The 24741-nt window shown below is 40.6% G+C and overlaps 1 protein-coding gene and 1 long non-coding RNA gene across 6 annotated transcripts in view; one reads left to right on the forward strand and one right to left on the reverse strand.

The window, feature by feature from the left end:
• BABAM2 (BRISC and BRCA1 A complex member 2) overlaps positions 1-24741 on the reverse strand; it is a 516257-nt gene that overhangs the window by 100083 nt on the left and 391433 nt on the right. The window lies entirely within an intron of this gene.
• Positions 1-24741, forward strand: part of LOC139045549 (uncharacterized) — a 69181-nt gene that overhangs the window by 37597 nt on the left and 6843 nt on the right. The window contains exon 3 of the long non-coding RNA XR_011504121.1: positions 24092-24148. This is a non-coding gene — a long non-coding RNA (uncharacterized lncRNA). The remainder of the gene's footprint in view (positions 1-24091; positions 24149-24741) is intronic.

The raw sequence follows: 24741 nt of genomic DNA on the forward strand, positions 1-24741 counted from the left end.
CTCAGAAAATGTCACTTTGGGTAGTCACAAACCATACATAGAAAAGCTCCCCAGCCTGAAAATTGTAAATAAATAAAATCCTGTTCCTGCATGGAAACATTCTTCCTCCCGTAGATTCCAATGCTGTCTTAGGACTTGCCTCCAAGGTTGGCTGGTGTTAAAACGTGTTCAGTCCCATAATCTGATGATGGAAGGCAGCCTTTGTTCTCCACCCCTCTTCCCTGGGGCCCTCCCTGGTTAACCCTGCTGTTCTTGGTAACCCACGGCACTCAGCCTTGACTTCCTCAAGCTGCTGCTCTTCTCTTTGAGCAGCTTGCGGCCTCCTGTCTACTGTGCTGGGCCTGGGTTGGCCTAAAAGGCGTCAGCTGGGGCTCAAGCATGGGGAAAGGAATCCTGCATTTCTTTCTTCTTCCTGCTTGGAGAAACAGGTACTTTTGTCTTTGATCCCTAAGCTCTGTTTTCTTTCTCTTGTTACTAAACAGTGCACTCCCTATCTCCCCCTGGCCCCTCCCTCGCGCTTTTTTGCAAGTTCATCACTTTTCCACATTGCACCGTTTGGCACAAGAGAAGGAGGGAACCACATCAAATAAAGGAATGTAACCACAAGAGCTGCCTTGAGAAGCAAGGCCCCCAATTTTTTTTTTTTTCAATTTACAGTTTTTGGACTTGTTCTCCCATAATCAAATCCTCCCTATCGTGTTAACAATGTGGCGGTGTGTCAATGCATTGGAATTCTGCTTCAATCAGCAACCCAGAGCTTAATAGGAAAATGAAGCAACAAAATGTTGGTCTTACTGTTAACCTTAGGCTAGGCCTGTACTTAGGATGGGATGTTGGCTCTTGATGGTGCGAGGGCCACACCTTCAAAGTTTTGTGACAGCTCAGAGTTGTCAGCAGAGGCCTAAAGCAGCGTCTTAAGCATTATGTAGCCGTGCTTCTGCCATCACAAGAGGGACAATCACTCCAGGTACCACAGACTGAAGTACAAAGCACCCCAAATTTTAGTAAGCCATAGAAAGTTTAGACTGAATTCATTTGCAGAAATTTACAAGAAACGTTTAGCTTACTGGCAGCAATTCCCGTGTCTGGCCCTTTGACACTCATGATGTCTGTAGTTATCACAAAAGGGCTTGTGAAAAGTTGAAGTGGTTTTCCTTTTTTTTAAACTAAAAACATGTGTCCAACATATAAACTACTTAGGGACAACACTAAGTGCTACAATTTCAAAATGTCTGGAAGTCACTATTGCATGTCCTCAGCCTATACATGTTATAGTTAATGTTTAACAACAGCTGGCTAATATTCATCATAAATGAAAACACCATTTAGAGGTTGAGCACTTTTAATGCAGTGATTTTATCTTTTGTGACTAACTTGGTAAACTAAACTTCATAATATGAAGGTAAGGTTTTTTTTGTTGTTGTTTTGGTTTGATTCACATGGAATATGACATGTGATTGGCATGATTCACAGGCCATTTTGGTTAATGTTGGAAATTAGCCTGTTCTCGAACATCATCTGTAGCATAAATAAACAGCCAGGAGACAAGCCATTAGGCAGTGATTTTCCACCTTCATCTCTTTCAGCGCACCTAAGTAACGTGTTATCCCTCCAGAGAGTCTCCTGGGGAGAAGGGAAGGGGTAGAAGGGAAGGGAAGGGAGGGGTCTCCTGTCCCTGTTCTAGGGTAGTATATTAGAATCTCAGGGTGGAGAAATGTGTAATTTTAAATAAACGAAAAACAAAACCCAGCAGTTGGTTCTGATATGGACTAAAAGGATAGATTTTTCAACTGCTCCCTGCCCAGCATGAGAATCCCTGCATCAAACCTACAGAAGGAGAAGTCTTCTATCCTTAGGAGTTAAAGACCTTCTCAGCTAATAGGTGAAATTGCTGGTCTTCCACTTTTGGCAACATTCAGCCTGGCCCCAGCTCCACCTTAAAAGCCAAATCATTCATGTCATTTCAGATGCCCCTTTTCCAGCTCCTCCTCCCTACCACATCACCACGGCTGCCCAACAGGACAGAGAGTACGATAAAGTTAAGGCAGTGGATAATGAAGGAAGTGGGGACGGCAGGCAGATGCTTGCTTAGAAGCACCCCCTTACTCCACATTCCACTGCTGCAGTTGAGGTGCCAGCTACTGCCCCAGGAAATGTCCCCTCCACAGAACCACCACCCCTCCAGCAGCATGCTCCAAAAGCCACCTGGAAAGCAGGAGGAGCCACTTTCTGGAGCATGCTGGGGAGAGGGAATTGAGGAAAAGGTGATGTAAAAGGACATCTGGGGGCGCCAGCCCAGTGGTGTAGTGATTAGGTTTGTGCACTCCACTTTGGTGGCCCAGGGCTCATGGGTTCGGATCCCAGACGCAGACTCGCACACTGCTCATTGGGCCATGCTGTGGCGGCATCCCCTGTACAAAATAGAGGAAGACTGGCACATATGTTAGCTCAGTGACAATCTTCCTCAAGTAAAAAAGAGGAAGACAGGAAACAGATGTTAGCTCAGGGCCAATATTCCTCACTAAAAAGGAAGGAAGGAAGGAGGGAAAGGAGGGAGGGAGTGAGGAAGGGAGGAAGGAAGAAAGAAAAAGAACAGCTGGGAATTCAAAGAGGTGAGGGATTGAGGAGGCCATAAGCAGAGTCAGAATTTTAACAAAAATAACATGTATTCAGTAGATTCTTGTCATTTAAAAAACATTTTATCTTACTAAATAACTTGTTTGCTTACTAATGGAGAAAGTAGGAGTTCAGTTCTATTAATATCCATCTGTGCAAAACTGGGAGCCTATTTCTGAATATCATAATTTATTTACCTGTATCTTTTATTTTAAAAAATATCCATTGGTTAAATACTATTTTTATCAAATTCTCTAAAATAGATGATTCAAAACAGCCATGGCCGTAAACAAGGGCCTCCATGCTCCCTGACAAAGCCTGCAGAGCGGGCCTGAGGAGAAGCAGCAGGAGGCCCAAGAGGAGGGGCCCTGTCCAGGGAGCTCAGGGAAATCTGTGTTTTGAGAGAACTTGATAACTCCAGAAGGCAGATGTGTTTGCCTTCTTTAACCCAGTGGCACAAAGTGCAACAGAAGCAGAAAGTTTTAGTCGGGAAGGGAACAGATTCTGGTAAGTGTAGACAAGGACAATGCCAGGGTAATTGGCCAAACATAATTGAGGTTGGCTGAATAACTTGTTCACAACTTACTTCCTTGGTTGCTTCAGAGTTTTGATTACTACTATTTTCTTAAGCTTTCAAAACCAAAACACTCAAAATTTACTAACACAGCAATATTAACAGCATAGAGGGGAATGTGAACACGACTTATTTAAAAAGTTGTACAGCTGAGCCATGGCTACTGAATCCTGACTCTGCAGTATATGAACGTGTCAGTAGCACAGCAGAGGCATCAAAGGACTGAAGTAATTTCATCCAGATTCACACAGAAGAGCCAGCTGAATGGATCCCTGGTATAAGGATTCAGTTTAAGATACTCTCTAACTCTAGGAGTCCTGAATACTCTCCAGAAATAACAATCCCATAGAAGTCTATGTGGATATTGATAGTCTTTGAGGAGAAAGGCAGAGAGGTATCCACAAGTTTGGGACCACTTGGCAAACCCTGAGTATCAAGGTATGCAGGTCTCAGCGGTCCAGCACAGAGCTTCCAGCCACTCAGGAGGGGCCCAGCAGCCTCAGGCTCACATCAGCACCTCTCTTTCCCAATCAGACGAAGACTGCTTCTTAATATCGGCTGCAGTGAACTCAGGACAACTCATTTTTCTGGGTGCTTTCTCACTTCACTAGGAACTAACTTGGGATCAGGGTTGCTCCAGAGCAAGGAGAGCCCTTAAGCTCACTCTCATCACATCCTCCAACTATTAAGCTGCACCACGCTCATCACCTGAGCAGCAAACACACCAACTATGTCCTCTAGACTCAACATATGGATCCAGCATATTGTGAGAGACTGGAGCATCCTCAGAAGGGTGAGGACTGAAGCCAAATCCTGGAGAGAATAAATGACAAGTTCATGTGGGTAAGAGCAAACCACAAATGTAAACAATAAATTTCAAACAACTGAAATATCTGTCAGTTGAGGAGCTGAATACATTAGAGTGAAATCTTCCCATAGAATACCATGTAGCCACTAGAAAGAATGAGAGAGACCTACAGGTCCTGATTTAGGAAAATGGCCATGACATACTGTTAAAGGAAAAAGCAAGTTGCAGAATAGTATGTAATATATCATTTTTGTGGCTAAAGTAAAGCAACAACAACAACAAGAAAAACTGAAACTGAGCTAACAGGGACAACATTGTGAAAACACTAAATCTACATACTTTGCATTTCCCAATAAATCATATTTTCCCTCTGCCTTTTCACTGGGGTGAAGACTTAAGGCTTACTGTCCTGAGGAAGAGGATGGTACCACCCAGGTCAAAGAAGCCCCCAGCATAAGGAAGGAGAAGGATATGGCACTGAAGAGCCCATCCCCCAGATGGGAATGGAAAGAAACAGGCAGAAAGGGAGAGATTCAGAGAGAAAAGGGTTTGCCTAGGTATCTCAGAGACCTTCCTCAGGCTTCAGTGTGGGGCAGAGAACAGGGAGAGGGAGGGAGGGAGGGAGATAGAGAGAGCCAGTCGTGATGAAAGGATAGAAATTCTGGATTAACTGAGGGAAATCCAAATGGAAAGGGTTTTTATTCCATTTCCCACTTGGGGATGAGGAGATCATATTACAGAGTAACCTCCAGACTAAGGAGGAGCTACAGTAAGACACAATGATGACCTTTTACCCTGTGTACTTTGTTCTCTGTTGGTATTAGAAAGTTGTAATTTGCACATATTACCTTTGCAGTAGAGAGAAAGAGAGAAACTAAGGTATAAAAATAAGTGAATGTGAAGAATAGAAGGTATTGAACTTGGCAAGTGAGGGTGGAATGGGAAGGACAATGACCGAATGAATGAAGTACCTGAGTGGCGCAGAAGATTTCATAGTTTGGTTCTGGGGTTGGGAACCTAAAATTCCCAAGGACTTTGGGACTCCGTATTATTCATCCAAATTCTACTACTATTCAGAAGACCAGTAATAACAGCTAACACATATTGAACACTTTCCATGAGCCAGGCATTGTACTGAGAACTTTCATTTATTACCTTTATTTAATCCTTACAAAAGCCCTGAAGGGTTGATATATTTACAGATAAACAGTAAGACCTGGTAGGTTAAGTAAATGACTCAATTAACTCAGTCAGTAAATGATGGACACTGGATTGAACGAGGCCATTTAATTTCTAAAGCCACACCTTTCCCCAGTGCCCCACACTCTGCCTCCCACCACAGACCATCCGGCTGTGGGGGCTTGAGCAATCACTTAGTTTTCTGGTGTCCAGTTTTCTTATCTGTACAATAAGGATGGGACAAACTAACTCTGAAATCTCTCTTAGTTCCATCATTCCACTCTGGTCTAATGCAATGGTGCAGGCAGTCAGGCAGATATTTGGATTTAGAAAGCTAGGAGTATGTCTTATTAAAGAAAGCTTTACAAGAAATCATATAATACCTGAAAGATCCAATCTTAATGTACAAACTTTCTGGAACAAAATTAAGAAATAGTGACTAGTTGGTGAAAGCACATTATTCAGAAGCAGAAGGCTAGGTGCTGTGAAAAAGGAAAATACTAAATTCAGGTAACAGGAACACTGAGCCATGACTGTCCAATAGGATTTTTCTCACCAGCCCCGGGTGCACTGAAGTCCCTGCAGCCTGCAGCCCCACAATTTCATTCTGCAACAGGGACACTTGGACATGAAGCCCTTCATGCTTGCTTGGCTCCTCAACAGTTTGCCTAACCCTCCAAGCAAAGGGTTGAGGCCTTGTCACTACTACATATTCTTCTCAGCTCCCACTATTGACCACCAGCCTACTCCTTTAACAAACATGAAACAATCTCTCACTGAACAGTTTCTCTGCTTGTAATCCTCTGCCTGAAGTTTTCTCTGATTAAGTAGAAGTAAGCTCCTAGCACAAGCCTTGCACAAGGGTAGGCGTTTACAGTAGGCAGAATAATGGTTCCCCAAAGGTGTCCGTGCCCTAATCTCTAGAACCTATGAACAGGTTACCTTACATGGCAAAAGAGACTTTGCAGATGTGATAAAGGGTAAGGACCTTGACATATTATCCTGGATCATCCGGATGGGCCCAATCTAATCACATTGAGTCCTTAACAGTAGAAGAGGAAAACAAAAGAGTAGGTAAGAGAGATGTGACAACAGAAGAGACAGGAAAGATTCCAAACGCAAGAGGGACTGAAACTGCTATTGCAACCCAAGTGAGCCCGGGAATAGATTCTCTACTGCGTGCTAGAGCCTCCAGAAAGAATGCCGCTGGCTCGCACCTTGACTTGAGCCGGTGCTAACTGTTCTGGACTTCTGACCTACAGAACTGTAAGGTAACAAATCTGTGTTGTTTTCAGCTGCTAAATTTGTGGTAATTTGTTACAGCAGCAACAGATATCTAATACAGCACTAAATACAACTGTTTTTGAAAGGAAATGAGACAAGGTTATCTTTCTTTATGCAACAAAATAAATAATGACAGTAATGGTACATGTCCCATTGAAAAAAAAAGAATCAATAAATCCTTTCTGATGCAAATAGATAAATGGATAAATAAATAAATGAGGAAAGCTCTTTTTTACAGTAGAAAGCCAACAAATAAATGTAGACAGAATGATGAAGCTAGAAAATCATCAATAAATGTTAAAACTAGTCAGTGAAAGTCTGATGAGGATATTTACATAGTCTCAACATATCTCTCCACAAACTTATTAATGACAGAGAGAAAATTAGTAATGTTAGAGTAAAGAATCTTTGTGGACATCACCTGAACCAAGCGATCCAAGTTAACATCACCAATTCTGGGACCAACTGACATGTGCATCTGTGTACGTTGCTCTCAGGACACATCATGTCTGCAGCACTGCTACCAAACATTCATAACCTGAATCTAATGAGGAAGCAACAAATGAACCCAAATTGAGGAACAGAATAATGGCCTGTACTCTTCAAAACTGTCAAGGTCAAGAAAGATAAAGAAAGACAGAAATCATTCCAGACTAAAGAAAAATAAAGAGACGTGACAACGAAAGGCAATGTGTGACCCTGGATTGGATCCTGGCCCAGGGTAAATGATAGCTAAAAGAGATATTATTGGAACAATGATAAAATTAGAATATGGATTACGGATAAGGCAAGAGTACTGTGTCAATGATATATTTTCTGATTGGATAGCTGCACTGTGGCTATGGAAGAGAATGTCCATGCTCTCAGGAAATATATTCTGAAGCATTTAGGGTAAAGTGGACATCCCAAACTTACTCTTAAATGGCTGAGCAAAAAAATAATCATAATATATAAATATGAATGCATAGAATGATAAGACAAATGGGGCAAAATGTAAACAACTGGTGAAACTGGGTAAAAGACATAAGGCAGCTCCTCATTCTGTTCTTGAAACTCTTTCTCTTAAGTTTAAATATCAACATAAAAAGTTACCCAGAAAACCCTATAAACTATCCTTTCAATTCTTATGTTAGATCCACTATTATATGATACACAAAGAGAATTTTAGGGAAAAAAAATAGGAGTTCAATGAGTTTTATTTTCTCTAATGTAATGCAATGTATAACTGGCTAAGTGATTTTTCAATTAACTTTGTTTATATGCTATATAATACCTTGAACATAGTAGGTAAGCAATAAGTATCTGTGGACCAAACAACAAGTAATTTATTTTTAGAAGGAAAATCAGCATCCCAAATAAAAACATGGAGATACATAACATGATATGAAATAAAAACTTTAAAAAAATTAGCTTAAATTGTGAACAAGCCAGAAGTATGAAGAGGTTAAAAGCCCTTGCTCTGGAATCAGGTGGGCCATGAGGATTTGAAATCCCATTTGGCCACTTAGTATAATGACCTTGGGCCAAGTTGTTTAAAACTTCCCTAAGCCTCAGTTTATTCATCTGTGAAATGGGGATAATAACAAAGCTCACAGGGCTACTGTGAAAAGCAAATTAAAGAACCATGTAAGGTATTTAGCAAGTGCCTCATACATAGTTCTAAATGTTATTTATTATCATTGAGTTCCAATACTCATGTACTTTGTTTCTTTCATAAGAAAGAGAATCAACATTCAAACCAAACTGAAAAGTAAATTCATTTAGTGGTATCTACTGTCAAATTCTTGAAAGCTCACACTTTTAATGAACTTAAAAAAATAATTTGGGGGTTGGCCCCGTGGCTGAATGGTTAAGTTCGTGTGCTCCACTTCGGAGGACCAGGGTTTTGCTGGTTCAGATCCTGGGCACGGACATGGCACAGCTCATCAGACCATGCTGAGGCGGCGTCCCACATAGCACAACCAGAAGGACCTACAACTAGAATATACAACTATGTACTGGGGGGCTTTGGCAAGGGGGCGGGGGTGGGGGGAGAAGGAGGCAGAGTAGGAGGGGGAGGAGGAGAAGAAGAAAAACCCAATTTGCCCTGGAGGAAGGTGCAGGTAAAGGGTTCTTTTCAAACTTTCTGGGTCACTAGTCTAACTGGCCCCTCCTCCTCCTGCCCCCAACCTTGAGATTCTACAACTTTAGACATGCTTCTGCAAATAGAGAATGGCTTAAGCATGTTAGGCTTTCTGCTCTTTCTACTTTAGACCCAGTGTTTACTTTCTTGAATCTAGGATGGCCTCCTGCATCTCTCTGGTCAAACCGGAACTGCCTCCTTAACAACATGAATTCCATCTATCCAGCTTCCTTCATGCTCACTCTTCAAGTGATCCCTTCACTACAGGTCAGCTGGACACTCAAAAATGCTCTTATGGAACAAATGATTATTGACTTCCACACAGGACTCATGAATACAGATAACTCCTCACACACAAAAAGCCTCCTGGCCATTATTTCTGCCAAACCATATCCATGATCTTTTCCAAAACACTTAAATGAGTGCCAATCCATGAAGCCTTTTTTTTTCCTTTACTTTTTTCCCCTTTTTAATCACTTTATTATTATTTTTTATTTTTCAGTAACACATTTATTTTTTGGCCTTTCTAGAGAATTATACAACAAGCAAGTGATATGCTATTAATCTATTAAAAAAGAGGTTAATTGAAAAAAAATTATGATATTTCAATTGCAGAGCACCAAAGCTGATCTGAAGCCTTTCTGACCACTAGGAAAATTCAATCACTATTCTTCATTCATTCAACAAATATTAATAGACATGGTAGGAAACAAGACAAATACCACTCTTGGCTCTCATGGAATTTACATTCTAATGAGACAGACAATGCAATAAAAAATGATAAATAAAATAACTGAAGAGAATAGAAAGAAGTAAGAAGGAAACAAAATATCCTATGTCGAAGAGCATGACTATGAGAGTGGGAAGGTGTAGGAGGCAACTTTAGGGCCATCAGGGAAAGCCTCTCTGAGGAAAATAAATTTAAACAGACCCAAACGACAGAGTGGAGCCAAACAAGTAAACGTCTGGAGGAAAAGAGTCTTTCTGGTACAGGGAACAGCAAGTGCAAAAGCCTAACGGTGGTAATGAACCTGGAGTGCCTGAAGCACAGAGAGAGACCAATGTGGCCAAAGTGGGGGAACCAAGGGAAGGTGGAGGAGAAGGTCAGCTGTGCTGGGAGCGGCCCAGAGACGGAGGTGATGGTGAGGTGTTTGAATTTTATTCTATGTCCATGAGAGGGTTTTATACCATTTCTTTCTTCTTATGGTAGATATTTCATGGGTTTATATAAGCTCTCCACTCAATAGGTGGTTAATAAATGCTTGTTAGGGGCATAAATTAGTAAAGAAGCTAGAAGGGAAATGGAGCCAATACTCTAAGATCTTGGATGACGATTTCCATCACAACATGTACATGTGCTCCATCAGTCTTAACTTCAGGTCAATAGGTCTGTATACTGTATGAAAACAGAGTTGTCATGGCAACTCTAATTAGATGCTTTTCTTTCCAAGGAGGATGAACCAAATACTGCACTTACAGGCTGGTTTGGTTCTCTCAAGCACCTGAAAGGATTGCAATCCTCTACAAGTTGGAACATTTAGTACAGGGAGTGCCCCATTTACCAACAAAGTGGGTTCCCAAAGTTGGCTTGTTTGTGACGAGTTAGGGAATGCATTTTCCTATAGAAATAGTGTTGTAAAGAAGGATAGACTCTTAGGCCAATCACTAAAGCTTTTAAAAATTCACAGTGGCAGAAATACTGTAAATTTGCATTGAGCAAACAATAGAAATGAGTTCTTTTGAAATGTAGCAATTAAACAAAAATTAAGTTGGAGCTTTTAATTTATCTTGATCCTGTTATTTGAGGAAAAGAAGGTTTAATTAGAAGAAAACGGGGAGAGAAGAGGAAAAATTAGTGGAGATTCTATTAAGGAATTCTGGGCACAATCAAGTCTTTTAGAGGTTAATGTCACTATTTTTTTTTATTATTACTTTGGATTCAGGTGTCTCTCAGATAGCTTAGTCATGATCATGGTCATTTTTGGCTCAGAAACAGGAGAGTAACCATGAGGAGGGGTGGTCTTGAGGTTTCTGGGCTGTCCTGAGTTTCTCTAAAGAATTAGAAGAGATTAAAGAGAAAGATGGCCTAAAATATAGTTAGAAAAACTGAAAAAGTAAAATGAGGGAGAAAGAGGAAATTTCTATGAGAGTAGGCAAGAGTGGAGGGGTAGAAACTGGTTTGCCTAGGACAGCTTGATTGCTACCAAAAAACAAGGAAGTGAGGAGGAGAGGGAAAAGGAGAAAAAGAAAAAGAGAGGACAGGTTCAAAGGGAAGGAGTGGAAAGTTAAGGAAGAAAGACTGACTGGTCTTGAACGGATGGAAGAGAAGAAAGTTTTCATTCATTTATTCAAACATATGAGATGTTTGAAAATTAAATGGCACATTCTTCTAAGATTGAACCTGTACTTCATATAACTCTGCCTCATCCCAAATGCCCAGCACAGGGCTCTGAATGTAAGAGAGTTTAATAAATTATTGTTAAATATATGAATGCTGTAGCAATAACAGCAACAGCTAAACTTATTAAATGTCTATTATGTGTTAAGCATTTTATATATATTACCTCATTTAATCCTCACAACATGAGATAGTTATTAGCCCCAGTTTACAGACAAGAAAACTTAGACTTAGACATTAAGTGGTTTGCTTAAGGTCACACATAGCCAGTAAATGATGAAGGCCACATTAGATCCAAGTGATTCCAAAGTACATGCTCTTAACCTTTCTGCTCTATACCTGCCTCAATAAATATTACAGCAATGCTAAGAAAGGAAAGAACCTCAAAGGACAGACCTTCAACAAGCATCTGATCAATTCCTCTTGACATTTATCAATGCAGAATTAACAATAACAGGAATTCATACCCCAAACTGCTTTCTCTGGAATCTTCTTCCTCTTTAGATATTTTACCACTGGCAATGTGGGGCCTGCAATGAGTACTTGGGGAAGGCAGAAGTTACAGGATAGATTTCACTTGACAAATCTTATAAGTATATCAGTAGATACAGAAAAAACACTTGACAAAATCCAACAACCACTCATGATAAAACTCACAGCAAACTAGGAATAAAGGAGAACTTCCTCAACTTGATAAAGAATATCTACAAAAATCCTACAGCAAACATCATACTTAGTGGTAAAAGACTGAATGCTTCCCCAGCTAGGATCAGGAACAAAGTAAGAATGTCTGCTCTCACCACCCTTATTCAACACAGTACTGGAAGTCCTAGCCAATGCAATAAGGCAAGAAAATAAAATAAAAGGCTACAGATCAGAAAGAAAAAATAAAACTGTTCTTATTTGCAGACAATACAATTGTCTATGTAGAAAATCCCAAGGAATCTACAAAAAGCTCAGAGAACTAATACACGAATTCAACAAAGTTGTAGGATACAAAATTACCATGCAAAAATTATTCATATTACTATATATTAGCAATGAACATACAGAAACCAAAATTAAAAGCACAATACCATTTATAATTGCTCTCCAAACATAAACAAATAAAATACCTAAGTATAATGCAAATACAAAGAGATAGCACAAAAGGAGTTCTTTTGCAGTGATATAACTGCTCTGGATCATGAATGTGGTGGTGGTTACACAAAACTATACATTGGATAAAACTGCACAGAACTACACACACATGTGTGTACATACAGACAAAGGAATTCAGGTTAAACAGACGATGAGGAGAGGACAGATAGATGAAGTATGACAAATGTTAAATATGGAGGATGACCATCTGGAGTCCATTATACTACGTTCTCTGGTTTTGTGTATGCTTGAAAACTTTCTTAAAGAAATTATTTTTAAGTCCCAACCTAACTTAACATAAAGACAGCAGGTGACCTCTTGGAGTTTCCAAAACCAAGCTGACTACTCTCTCTTTTGGTGACCAATAGGAAATTCAGACAACATTAGAATGAAATCCTGTGGTACCCTCTGAAGGTTTTGGCTACTATTTGCTCAGGGAATGCAAACTCATTTTATTATCAATCCAAGAAAAGTATCATGGTAAACTTGGAGAACCAAATCATACAGATATCATTCTGAAAACAGATTTAAAATATTAGAACCGTCTTTACCACTGTCCTTCATTTGCATAAGGAATTAAGAGTTAACACGGAGATGAAATCACTTTATAACTCTGTCCCAAAATCTCTGTTAGGTGTTCTGTTTAAAAGAAATAGAATCATTTCAAGAAATCTGCTCTGAAGAAGTACTTTTCTTCCTGTCCTTTTGGAGATTCATTTCTAAGGGACTGGCCAAAAGTATTTAATGACTAAGCTTTGCTACTGGTCTTCAGTTTCATGGAACACCTAATCCAGGAGCTTCTATTGGTGCTAACTATTAGGAGGAGGGACGCTTTCTTGCCCTTGCTTTTCCTCATGACTCTCTCTCTTTCTTAGGGGGGAAAAACAGAAAATAATTTCTTTTTCACTGAAAAAAAAGTCATGGAGTACATGCTTTTGGCATCTTCTCTTCTTGAGCTGTGAAGGTGAAATACTATCTCTTGCTACCACCTTTGCCACTTGGCAAACTCCATAGCCTCCTTGAATACCTAGCTCAACCATCACCAAACTTCAGTGAAAGGGTACTCCCTAGACTTTCAGGAAGTTACTAGCACTCTCTTCTATTCTTCTAGTGTACTTAGTTCATAACTCAAACACAGCACTTTCTACAGTGTAGCGTAATTTACTATTTCCTATGCTGTTCTCCCTCCCTAGCCTGTGAGCAGCTGAAGGGTGGAAACACATCTTTCTTATTTGTCTTTGTGCCTGGCTCCATCCAAGGCACGCAATAGGTACTGAATACTTATAAACCAATAAAAGACAGGAAAGTAGAGGAAGAGAACCAGAGAAGAGAGGCTTTCCGCTACCCCAGCTCCCCCTGCAGGCTTTTCTTTTTCTAGAGGCTAAAGTGTTAAAGATATGAAATGACATTATGGAAAGCCACAAAGGCCAATGAGCCATGTACAAACCCAGGGATTTCTACATTGAAAGACGGAAGTGTAAGAAAAGAATGGAGAGTTCCTCTTTCAGATACTATAGAAATGGAACCACAGGGTTAACAACTAGAACAGTTAAAGGTGTGTGAATAAAGACTTAATTATACCTAGACTTCTGCTTTCTTTGAGATTTCTCTCTGTATCAAATACTTTAAAATATAGATATCTAGCCTTAGAGTTTAAGGTTAATTATTTTATGAAATAATTTTATTTCTAAAAAGGAAAATCATACTAGAATCTCTCTCAGGTAAAACACGTCTAAATCTCGATCCCCAGGGTTGCATTATGTAGCGTGGTCAAAAAAAATCACTGCCTCCCAAAGGCACGAAATCCTAACTGCAGGCCAAATGCCTGAGAAAAAACAAACAGTCCTCAGTCGTGGCCCTGAGGAGTAAAGAACCCTCAGTGGCTGAACAAGGATCTGACACATGGCTGTTCAGCGAATGCATGCTGAATGAACGAGTGAGTAATGTAACAACAATAACAACACAATTACAGCACATACATCATCTTCTACTCATCTGGCAGGCCTTCCTTCCTCCCTCTCAGTTAGCAATGCTTATAATTCAGTATCTAGAAACTTAAGAACTATTACTGCTCCTTATCAAGGTAATCCTTTTCCCTCAGGCCACACCTTTTACAGGGAATTTGAAGATCAGGCTAAAGTCCAAAGTTTCTATTATTGGCAAAGTCCCCACCTCCAATTTGTGGGATGCCAATCCTAGCAGATTGTTAATAGGTAATCATAACCTTCCCCACCCAATGCAGCTACTGCAGAAAACAACACTGCTTCAGAGATAAACAAAGTAATCGTCACCCCAACTCCACCTCCACTCTACGGAAGAATCAGGAGAGAGATGTTGACTTCTTGCTATGGACACACACACCCAGCTTGCCCATATTTAGCCTGTAAAGGATCTCTGAGCTGTGGGAATGGGGTGTGATAGCAACTGTGGCCAACTCAGCTGGCTGCGAATATCAAAACTCATTATTGCAAGTAACTCATGAGGGACCTCAGATCTAATTTAGCCTCACTGTACATTTCATGAAACCAAAACCCAGACACATTAAACGGCTTGCCTGAGAACACAGAGCCAGTGAACCGCCTGCCCCTTGCTTCAGGTCTCCCAGCAGAAAAAGGGTACCGCGTAGGAAGGAAGAAAGAGGAGCGAAACCTGTGATTAGTTCACCAGGAACTGATGCAGCTAAATACACCTTGTTAGAAGTTGCTATCCCATCACCCCACTTGTCAACTTCAGAGCCCCTGCTCACCTGGGTAGGTTTGCCAAATCCTATGCAAATACCTAGAGGATAAAACTATTAGGATATAACTGCTTAGGAACTTACATAATGGTCTGAAGAATAGGAGAAAAGGATGAGTACTCAGGCAGGTACACAAGGGAAGAAAAAAGAAACTGAAATTGTAGGGAATGTACAATAAAGGAAGAATTTGTTGGGTCCAGCCCGATGGTGGAGTGGTTTGCATGCTCCACTTTAGCGGCCCAGGGTTTGCGGGCTCAGATCTTGGGCATAGACCTACATACCACTCATCAAGCCATGCTGTGATGGTTGGTGTCCCACATACAAAATAGAGGAAGATTGGCACAGATGTTAGCGACAATTTTCCTCAAGCAAAAAGAGGAAGACTGGCAACAGATACTAGCTCAGGGCCAATCTTCCTCACCAAGAAAAACAGAATTTGTCTAGAAGGCAGAGCCTCAGGCACCCCTTTCGGATATTGAAAGACTGAGTAAGCAGACAAGAGTCCCACCACGCTGGGTTCTGATTTGAGTTGTGCAAACTGGAGTTACAAAGGGGGAGTTTCTGCTAACTTAAAATTTTTTAAAAGGTCTCAAAACTGCTATATTAGGAAATGTTCCATAAACATAAATGGCCTGTATAGACACAACATCTGATCTGGGCCCCCTCCCTCTGTCCCATCATGAGTCTGTTCTGATCGCAGCCAGTTGTTCTGGACCAGCATGAACTCTCGAGAGCAGTATCAGGAGCTAACTACCTGCTGGCAAGTATCTTCCTATCACAGCTCAGTGAAATCTGCTGCAGGTGAGCAAGCCCGTTCTCACACTTCTGTAGAACACACACACACACACACACACGCACGCACGCACGCACGCACGGCCTTTCACACCTCCCCCTCTCACTTACAATTCTTGATGAATTGCCTCAGGAAAAGTGTATTCTCTTTCTTTGTTCCATTTGTGAAACAAAGAAACAAAACAAACAGAAATGAAAACAATAGCAGCAGCAACCAGGGACCTAAATCACAGAGGAGGAGCCTACTAGTAACTAGTAGCGAACTAGACATATACTCATATTATGGATAAGGAGGTGAAATTAGAACTGATTAACAGTCAGTCTCTCCCACTAAACTTAAACTCTCTTGAAAGTGTCAAAAATCACCATCAGAATTTCCACAACAATCTTTAGCTACTGTCCTCTAACTTAATCTTAGTTTTTTCCTCAAGTGCCAGCATTCCAGATGGTTGTACGCACATCACGTTAAACATTTGTTCGGCACCTCCCAGGACACAGTACCGGACTTACGCTGTCCTCTGCTCAAGTCTGCTGCTTTACAGTTTGTTATTGTTATTTTATTTGATTTCTAATAGTGGAGCAATTTTGTCTTCTGAGATACATCCTCCTTAAGTATTCAGGGCAGATACTAGAATAGTGGGTAACAGATGTGGAGTCAGGAAGATTGGCTTCAATCCCCATTCTGCAACTTAGAGAGCTAGTATCAGTACCTACCTCAGAGGGAGACTACGAAGTTCCAGTGGAAGTATGTATGTACATCCCTGAATACCGTACTTGGCATACAGCGAGCACTCATGGAATGTCAGATGCTATTCTTTCCCTCTCCTCCCTCATAGCAGTAGTAGTAACAGTGGGGGTAGTTGTTGTAATAGTAGTAAATAGTGGTAAAGAGCGCTGTAATAGCAAATAGTGGCAAAATCACACAGGGTTTGTAGTTAGGTAGGCCTGGAGTCAAATCCTAGCACTGCCACTTAATCAGGGCTGCTGCGGGCATAAAACAATTCTTTATGCAAATTATAAAAAGATGGACTCCCCTCTCCCGTGAAGACTAATGACGAAAAGATGCCCTTTCCTCTGGATTGAGGAATGTGCCAAAAGGCATTGGCTTGGCAAGAAGAGCAGCTGGGCTAGTGAAACTGATGGGGTTTCAGGCCCCATTCACCAACTCATCGATCAGTATCCTCAGCAGCAGCAGCAGCAAGAGCCCAGGAGAAAAATGAAGACTCAGAAAAGATATCAACAATTCTGGTTACTCTTCATTCCTTATCTTTCTCATAGTCCTGAATTTGCCTGCCTAGTGGAGTCTTACTCCTCAGCTCTGATTAGGTTATGCTGATAGAAGACTCTTGGCTTTCTAATTCCAGCTGAATTATATACAAATTCCTCTGGCTGGCACTTGAGTTCCATAGGATACCTATCTACCTCTGCGATTTATTTCCTCTCTTGCAACCTGGCAGCTTTCTAAGTACCTGCCCTATTCTTTCCTACCTTTGCTAGAATACAAGCACTATGAGGACACAGATTTTTGTCTGTATTGCTCAATTATGTATCCCAAGTACCCAGAAGAGTAGCTGGTATATAGTAGGTGCTTGATAAATACTGAAAAATGAATGTATTTGCTCATTGCCAGACCCTTTCACCTGGAAATGCCTCCAGCCTTCAAAATTTCATGCTTCCTCCCATGTATGTCCTACTTGAAAGCTTTCCTGAGTCCTAATTTATTTTTCTATGGAATAATCTGAACAAACTGCCCAATTTGGAAAGAAAGTCAGCAATATAATTGTTATAATTTTAAAAGTTGAAGTGTTGGTAAAAATATTTACTCTTCTGGAAGTAGCCAAATTATTCTAGTGCTCTTTTGGGGGAATAGATTTATATGCATACATAACCATTGTAAATCATGTGTAAATGCTGCAGATTAGTAATGTCTGTTTAATGAAAACAAGCAAATTTACTTAGCTTCACTCCATACTCTACGAAAGGGTTGGGACCTAACTCAGCTTAAACTTGAGATCACATTAATTTCAGAGGAAGAACTGCACTGAAGCTGGCAGGTGGGACTCTGGAGTCAGACTTACTATGTGAGAAACTTGGGCAAGTTAATCTCCCTGTGCCTTCTTCAGCTATAAAGTGGTAGGTAATAACAGTACCTACTTTAATAGTTAGGACAGGTTAGTTAATGCTGCAGTAACAAATAATTGCCTACATGTCAGTGTCTTATCACAGCAAAGCTTATGGAAAGTTAGCTACATGCATGAGTGACTGTCCTGGGCGGCTGTCTTCTATTCAATGACTCAGTGATCCAGGTTGGCTGAAGAAGAGAGTGACTGGAGAATCTGATAAAAAAGAGGCTTTCACCAAGCCAACCTGGAAATGGCACTGTCAACTCTGCTCCTGTGTGACTGACAAGAAGTAGTTACATGGTCCAGGCCAAATAACATGAGATCTTTATACTCAAATATTTCCTACTGAGTGAAAGAAAATTCAGACTGAGTTAGAATTTAATGACTAATCTCTCTGTAATTATCTGGGCATTTGAAATGACCCTGTTCCTATGTAGGCTGAGCAAAGATATTCCAAGGAGCCAGTATGATCCCCACAGAAGACTCAAGCTCTGGTGTGTGCTGTGGATGACTGCTGAGCCCCCAGCACTTACGTCTCCCTGAAAGTTCCCAGGAAATGCATTCGACACACTGCTTCTGTCTCAGAGATCAGGCTGGTTCTTGAATTCTCTAAGGTCTGCCTAAACATCATAATTTTCATACCATCTACTGCCAATCTGCTCAATGTAAATACAAAATTATATTTTTCTCAGAAAGCTATAAAAATTTAAGTAGGATAAATAATGATTTCCATTCAAAGAAGGACATGACAGAGACAATGAATAGATATGTAACTTACAGGGAGAAGATAATGGCAAAGACTAAAACAAGGGCTTAATATCTAAAATATATAAGGAACTCGAGCAAACCAATAAGACAAGAAATAAGATAAAGATAGGCAAAAAATATGAACAGGGCATTCACAGAAGGGGAAACCTCAATGGGTGAAAGCAAATAAAGTGATGATCAGCCTACTAGTAATCAGAGAAATAAAAATTAAAGATGTGATAAAGATTGGCAAAAATTAAAATTCATATAATACAAATTGCTGGCAAGGACATGGGAAGACAAGCATTCTCAAGCACTGCTGATGAGAGTCTAAACTGGCACAGCCTTTCTGGAAGGGCAATCTGGCAGCGCCGTAAGGATGTTCACCCCAGCGCTCTGAGACAGCTGAGCTGGTTATCACTACAGGGATGATAACAAAACTGTGGTGGATGCCTGGTATGGAACCTCATGTGGCAATCAGGTTCAATAACCTAGAAATAAAAGGAAAGATCTTAAAAGCATAAAGCCTAGTGAATTTAAGAAATAGAATGAGAACCTCAGTATGTAATCTATGTAAATGAAAAACATCATTTATGTAAAGTCCACAAAACAACACTATACATACATATTTTTTTTTTTTTTGAGGAAGATTAACTCTGAGCTAACATCTGCTGCCAATCCTCCTCTTTTTGCTGAGGAAGATTGGCCCTCAGCTAACATCTGTGTGCATCTGCCTCTATTTTTTATGTGGGACATCTGTCACAGCATGGCTTGATAAGCAGTGCGTAGGCCCGCACCTGGGATCTGAACCGGCGAAACCTGGGCCACCAAAGCAGAACATGCAAACTTAACCACTGTGCCACCGGGCCAGCTCCAACACTATGTATATTTTTAAGGGCAGATGAAGAACATTATTAACGGGAATGGGAATAGAATGGAGATGGGGGTGAAGAAGTAAAAAAGAAAGCAAAAGCAGGGCCTTGCACAGAAGGTGGTGATGATAATGTGCTTTATTAACCAACCAAGGCAACAGATTCAATTCTTTACTCCAAGGTTCCACAGATACTCACACCTACACAAAAAACTAGAAAATCATTGTCAGGAACTAGTTAATACTCATCCATGAAGTTCTTCCTAAAACTACTGATTGATGTATGTAGACAAATGGAATAAAATAGGCTATGGGGTGATGGGGATCAGAATAGAAAAGACTTTAAAGCAAGTAAAAAATACTGATGTTGTTGCTTGTTTTTTAACAGCTGGAGTAGATCAAAATTGTTTCACAGCAGGTTTTAGAAGTGAATCATTTTCGTATAGAATTAACTGATAAATGTTTTGAAATGAAAAACCCAGATCCTAAAATATAAGGCAACCCTAGCAGAACACATTCAGAGACTTAAAAGAATAAAATTCAGTAAATTCATTATAAAGGTCAAAGTACAACCTGTCACCTTAGCTCACTCTGACGCTTCATTTTGACTTTCCTAATTCCGGTATTTGTTAATTTTGGCACATTGTTACCCCATACACAAGACACGATGTGTCCCACATGATTCATCAGGAAGAATGTATTCTTTCTACGGGGTGTGTAAGGACACAGGTGAGGTTAAGGTACAAAATGCATGCTGACACTTTCCCATAATCAACTGCGGTAAAAAAGAATGGGAGAAATTTTTTCCCACGTTTGAAGCACTAAAGGCACATATTCGCGTTGTGTTTTACAGGCTTTACTTTGTACTACCTGTGGAAGGTTTTTATTACATTTAAGACTTGTTTTCTTTTTTCTTCTCTTTTTTTGTTACATCTAAAGAAAGGATGAGATATTGATTTTCTGACTTATAGGTTCAATTTTTTTGATATTTAAAGATAATATTATGGACAAGTTACATAATGCCATGTCCTACTCTTTCCCCAGATGCATGTATTAAATTAACAAAAGCCCCAACTAAAACGTTCCCATCATAAAACTAGAGCAACATTACTAAGTCCAGCTTTGGCAAATCCATTCCACCCGCTGTTTCTGAAGCAACTAGATGATGGAGTTAAAGTAGAATTTTCTATCCTTTGAGAAACTTCTTACTCAACATTGTAAAAATATAAGCAGTCCTTGACAGAGCTACGGAGAGAAAAGTTACTTCTTAAACCAGAGGAGGAGGAGGGAGTGGGACAGGTAGGGGGAAGAAAGGGAGGCAGGGGGCACAAAAAGGGAAGGGAAGGAGGGAGGGGAGGCAACAGGAAGAGGGGACAGGTGGAGTGGTGGGAGGAGACAGGGAGGGGGAGAGGAGGGTCAGGGTTGAAGACTACTAACAGAGCAAGGCTAAAATAACCCTGTATTAGGAACACAGTAAGTACCCTGGTCATGAATTGTACTCCATAAAGTAGTACTTAGCCAAATCTTTCTGGTATCTTTTCCAGAATTTATTTTCATTCTCTGACCCAGTGGTGCTTTTCCAGCTGGTCTCACACTCTTTCTTAGAGCAGGGGTGTGAACTGCATCCAGAGATTGTTCGCAGACTTCTGAGCACACCCAGTTCTAAAAGCTTGTAACTTCCTCTGGCAAAGGGTGCCCCTGGCCTGCTGTTCCCAATTGTTCCCCTGGCCAACTGGGCCCGGTAGCTCACCCTGCATGACTCCCCAAATGGAGGAACATCTCGTCTCTGCATCTGTACAGTGATCTTTCACCACGTGGGGCTTCAGCTCTAGTCTGTGGCCTGGCCTCTATCAATCCTCCATGTCTTGCCAGAGGCTTTGTCTTCATTTTGCAACCTGTTCCTGCTGATGCAGTACAGTTTCTTGCCAGCATCTTTATAAGTCTCAAGACTTAAGAAATCCCTGGCAAGAAGCTGTGGAGGATTAGTTGAGGCCACAAAATGGAGATGAAACTCCTGATAGAGCCAAATCTTAAGCGTTTGGTCACACTTGTTCTTGACTTTTTTTCTTTCCCTTGATATTAAAAATCCACCTAAACACAACAGAAGAGCTTTTAAGCAAAACTAACAATGGTCTCTTGGTGACAACTAAAGCCACAAACCAAAGGCTGCTCCATATGCATACAGAGATTTAGAGCACCATGTAACACCTAAGCCAACATCATATCCTCTTTGAGTGGGCACTGGCTTCCTCAAAAATATCATTTCTGTTGGCATCCTCCTCAAAGCTCCATATACAAAAAAAGAAATATAAATGAAAATGTGTGCGTAAGGCAGCAAACAAATGTTGAGGAGATTGGGTCCACATTAGCCATATGGTATTTTTGGGTAAAAACAATCATTATGTGATATTAGGACCAAAGAATATGAAATTCAAATTCATCTCTAAAATCTGGCATCTTGTTTATTTCTGCTATCATCTTGTATACTAGGATTTCTTTCCTGATAGTTAAATCTGCAAGAAGAAAAAAAGACACTTTAATACAGAATGGTATACTATTTTTTTTCCAGTGGAACATAGGACACAGCTTTTTGGTTACTATTGAAATTTATCCCCCCATAAAAAATCCACAAAAACTTGGTAAACTTGTATATAGCCTAGAGTTTTTAATAACAAAAGACAAACTTTGTAGTTTTGGCCTATTTTTAAAAAGGTCAATGATGCTATCTATTGTTTGAATTTGATTGGCTGTTTCAGTCAAGTGAGCAAGAAGAGGAAGTTATTTAAACTATTATTTATAGATGACAAGGCTGATTAATTGCTTCAGCAAACTCCCAGCTGCCTACTAATACGCACTTGACCCCTCAGGCTAATTGAGTGTGTACATAGTATGGATACAAGTGGATAGCTCACGGTCCTTTCTTCCATCTGGGATGATATACTGCTTTTATTAACAGGGAGTGAAGAAGAGGGTTAATATCTATAGATAACATTATATTTCATTCACTTCTCTAACAAATTAGCCTTTTTAGCCTTCCATTAGAGAAGGTAATAAGGTACAAACATATTCAACGGAGAGACACTTGTACTTAGCGAGAGGCAAATGGCGAATGATGATCCGTGAAAGATGAATGCAGAAGACTTGGCAATGACTAATGAGGCAAAGGAATTTAGTGAAGAGATCCAATGTTTTGCCCTGCCTTCTCCTTTTAGTATTGTTCACTGTCAATAGCCTAGTGGATAGGAAAGGTTGTTCAGAAAGTAGATTCTAAATCAACTATGAAGAAGGTAAACAAGAGTGCAATGTGTATTGTATTTCCCGAAAAGGCACATTTCACACATTTAGTAGAGAAGATAGCAGTGCTAACTGTGATTAGCAGTTCACTTTTATTAACACATACAGAACAAACAGGCGTTTCCTAATATCTACTTTACAAAATAAAAAGGTGTTAGGAACTGCCCAGCTCTACCCATACTCTGCTTTAGCATCAGTTCCTAGATAAGGAGCACTTAGGTCTAATTGTCCAGGGTATTTTGTTCTATACCTACTGACAATGGCTCCCAAACTTTGGCCAGAAACTCATCAGTCAGCAGGCTCTTCCAATTTCAATTGCTATACACTGCTACCTTCCTAGAACCCAAACAGTTGACCCTGATCCAGCACACTAGTTTGTTCTCTACTCCTCACCTATTTTACTGCCAACTAAAGGGACAACACAAGTCCTGAACTCCTCTCCAACCTTGGCTTAGGACGCTAGTCCCTTATCTCCTTAGCTAATACCTAGTCTCAGTTTTAACTTCTGGACTTTAACTGCAGTCTATATAAAATAATAATTTGTTCAAAAAATTTACTGAATGCTTATTATTTGCCAAGCACAATTCTAGGAGTTGGGTGTCTAGTGGTGAACAACGTCATTTGTGAAATTTTAAAATGTAGAAATAAAGACTGTAATCTGCTAGAAGAAACCCACAGCTGCCCAAACAGCAAATACAGGCTGGGAACAGGAAGAGCTGGGTGGCACTTACTTGTGCCAGCCTAGCCAAGAATATGCACATAAAACATTGAACTTGCTACGAGCATGTAATGAAAGAGCAGAGGTTGTGTGTCGGCCAAAAAGTCAATTCAGCGTGTAATGTAACACATGCCACCTTGCTTCTGGGATTACACCAACTGGCACAATGCTTCCAAAATCAATTGTCTGCCCTCACTGCTGACCCAGCAAGGGGATTAGCACTGCATTACAAAAACGAATCCAAGAAGCACAAAAACAAGCAAGGCACTAAAAGATACGCTGGGACAGAACCATGGTGACAGGTACACAAATTTAAGCCAACAAACCCAAAATTCTACCTTTCAATAGTCTTACTTAAACAGTGGGCATTCCTGAGCCTGCATTCCCAGGGTGCTTGGTGGGACTGGCCTTTGGGGAACCCTAAGGTCGTGTCATCTACTTTCTCTTTTGGCTGCCCAAGGGGTCTCGCCCTGGTGAGAATGCTCCCCTCTCTGTCCTACTGCCAAAATTCTCACATTGTTAATCTGTACCCCCTGGCCTCCATCCCTAAAGCCCACAAAGGACCTTCTCTAGGGTTATTTATTTTGGGGGGTTGTTATGGTTAGAACTGATTTTTAATACAGTTAGGCCATTAAAAAGCTCTCTTCTTTTCTCTCTTTTTTTCCCCCTTCCCACTTGTATCCTGCAGGTCAAGACCTAAGACTGTGGATGCCATAGTGGGTCTCTGCTTACCTAAAGGCCTGAGGTAAGACTGATATTAACGAAGAATATTTCAGCCAAATATAAACTCTAATATCTGAAGGTAGAAAGAAGACCAAGTCTCAGGCTTTCCTGGTATTTAGTCACTGAGCTAAAGACAAGGAAGGTAAGGAGGGGGTAGGCTCTTTGGAAGTGGAGCAGGAAGGCAGGTTGGGTACCAACGATCCAAAACTATGTTAAAGAAAATGCTGTGGTTGAAGGTTTTCAGACCTTCTGATGGTGTACACACAGGCTGCAAACCTGCCTGAAAGCTGCTGGTATTTATGAATTCTCAGAAGAGAGCTTTGCTCCCTTCTACCCAACAGTAAGGTCAAGGCAGGCATGTTTCCTTGCTGTCCCCTTCTGTAGTACAGATTCCTTTCTAAATGATCCTTACATGGAGGGTACTGCACTTTGGGGTCCCAATTTTATATGGATCCCTCTTATTGGACTCCTCACCTTGGGCAAAACCTTGGATTTGGCTCCTGTCCTTTACATTCAGTAAGTTATCAGAACTGAAGTCCAAGGACATCATGGTTAGGCAGCTGTCCTTGGGTTGAAAACTGACTTCAGTGCTAACCTACTCCACTGGGTTCCTGC

Source organism: Equus asinus, chromosome 6, assembly GCF_041296235.1.
Source record: "Equus asinus isolate D_3611 breed Donkey chromosome 6, EquAss-T2T_v2, whole genome shotgun sequence".
NCBI lineage: Eukaryota > Metazoa > Chordata > Mammalia > Perissodactyla > Equidae > Equus > Equus asinus.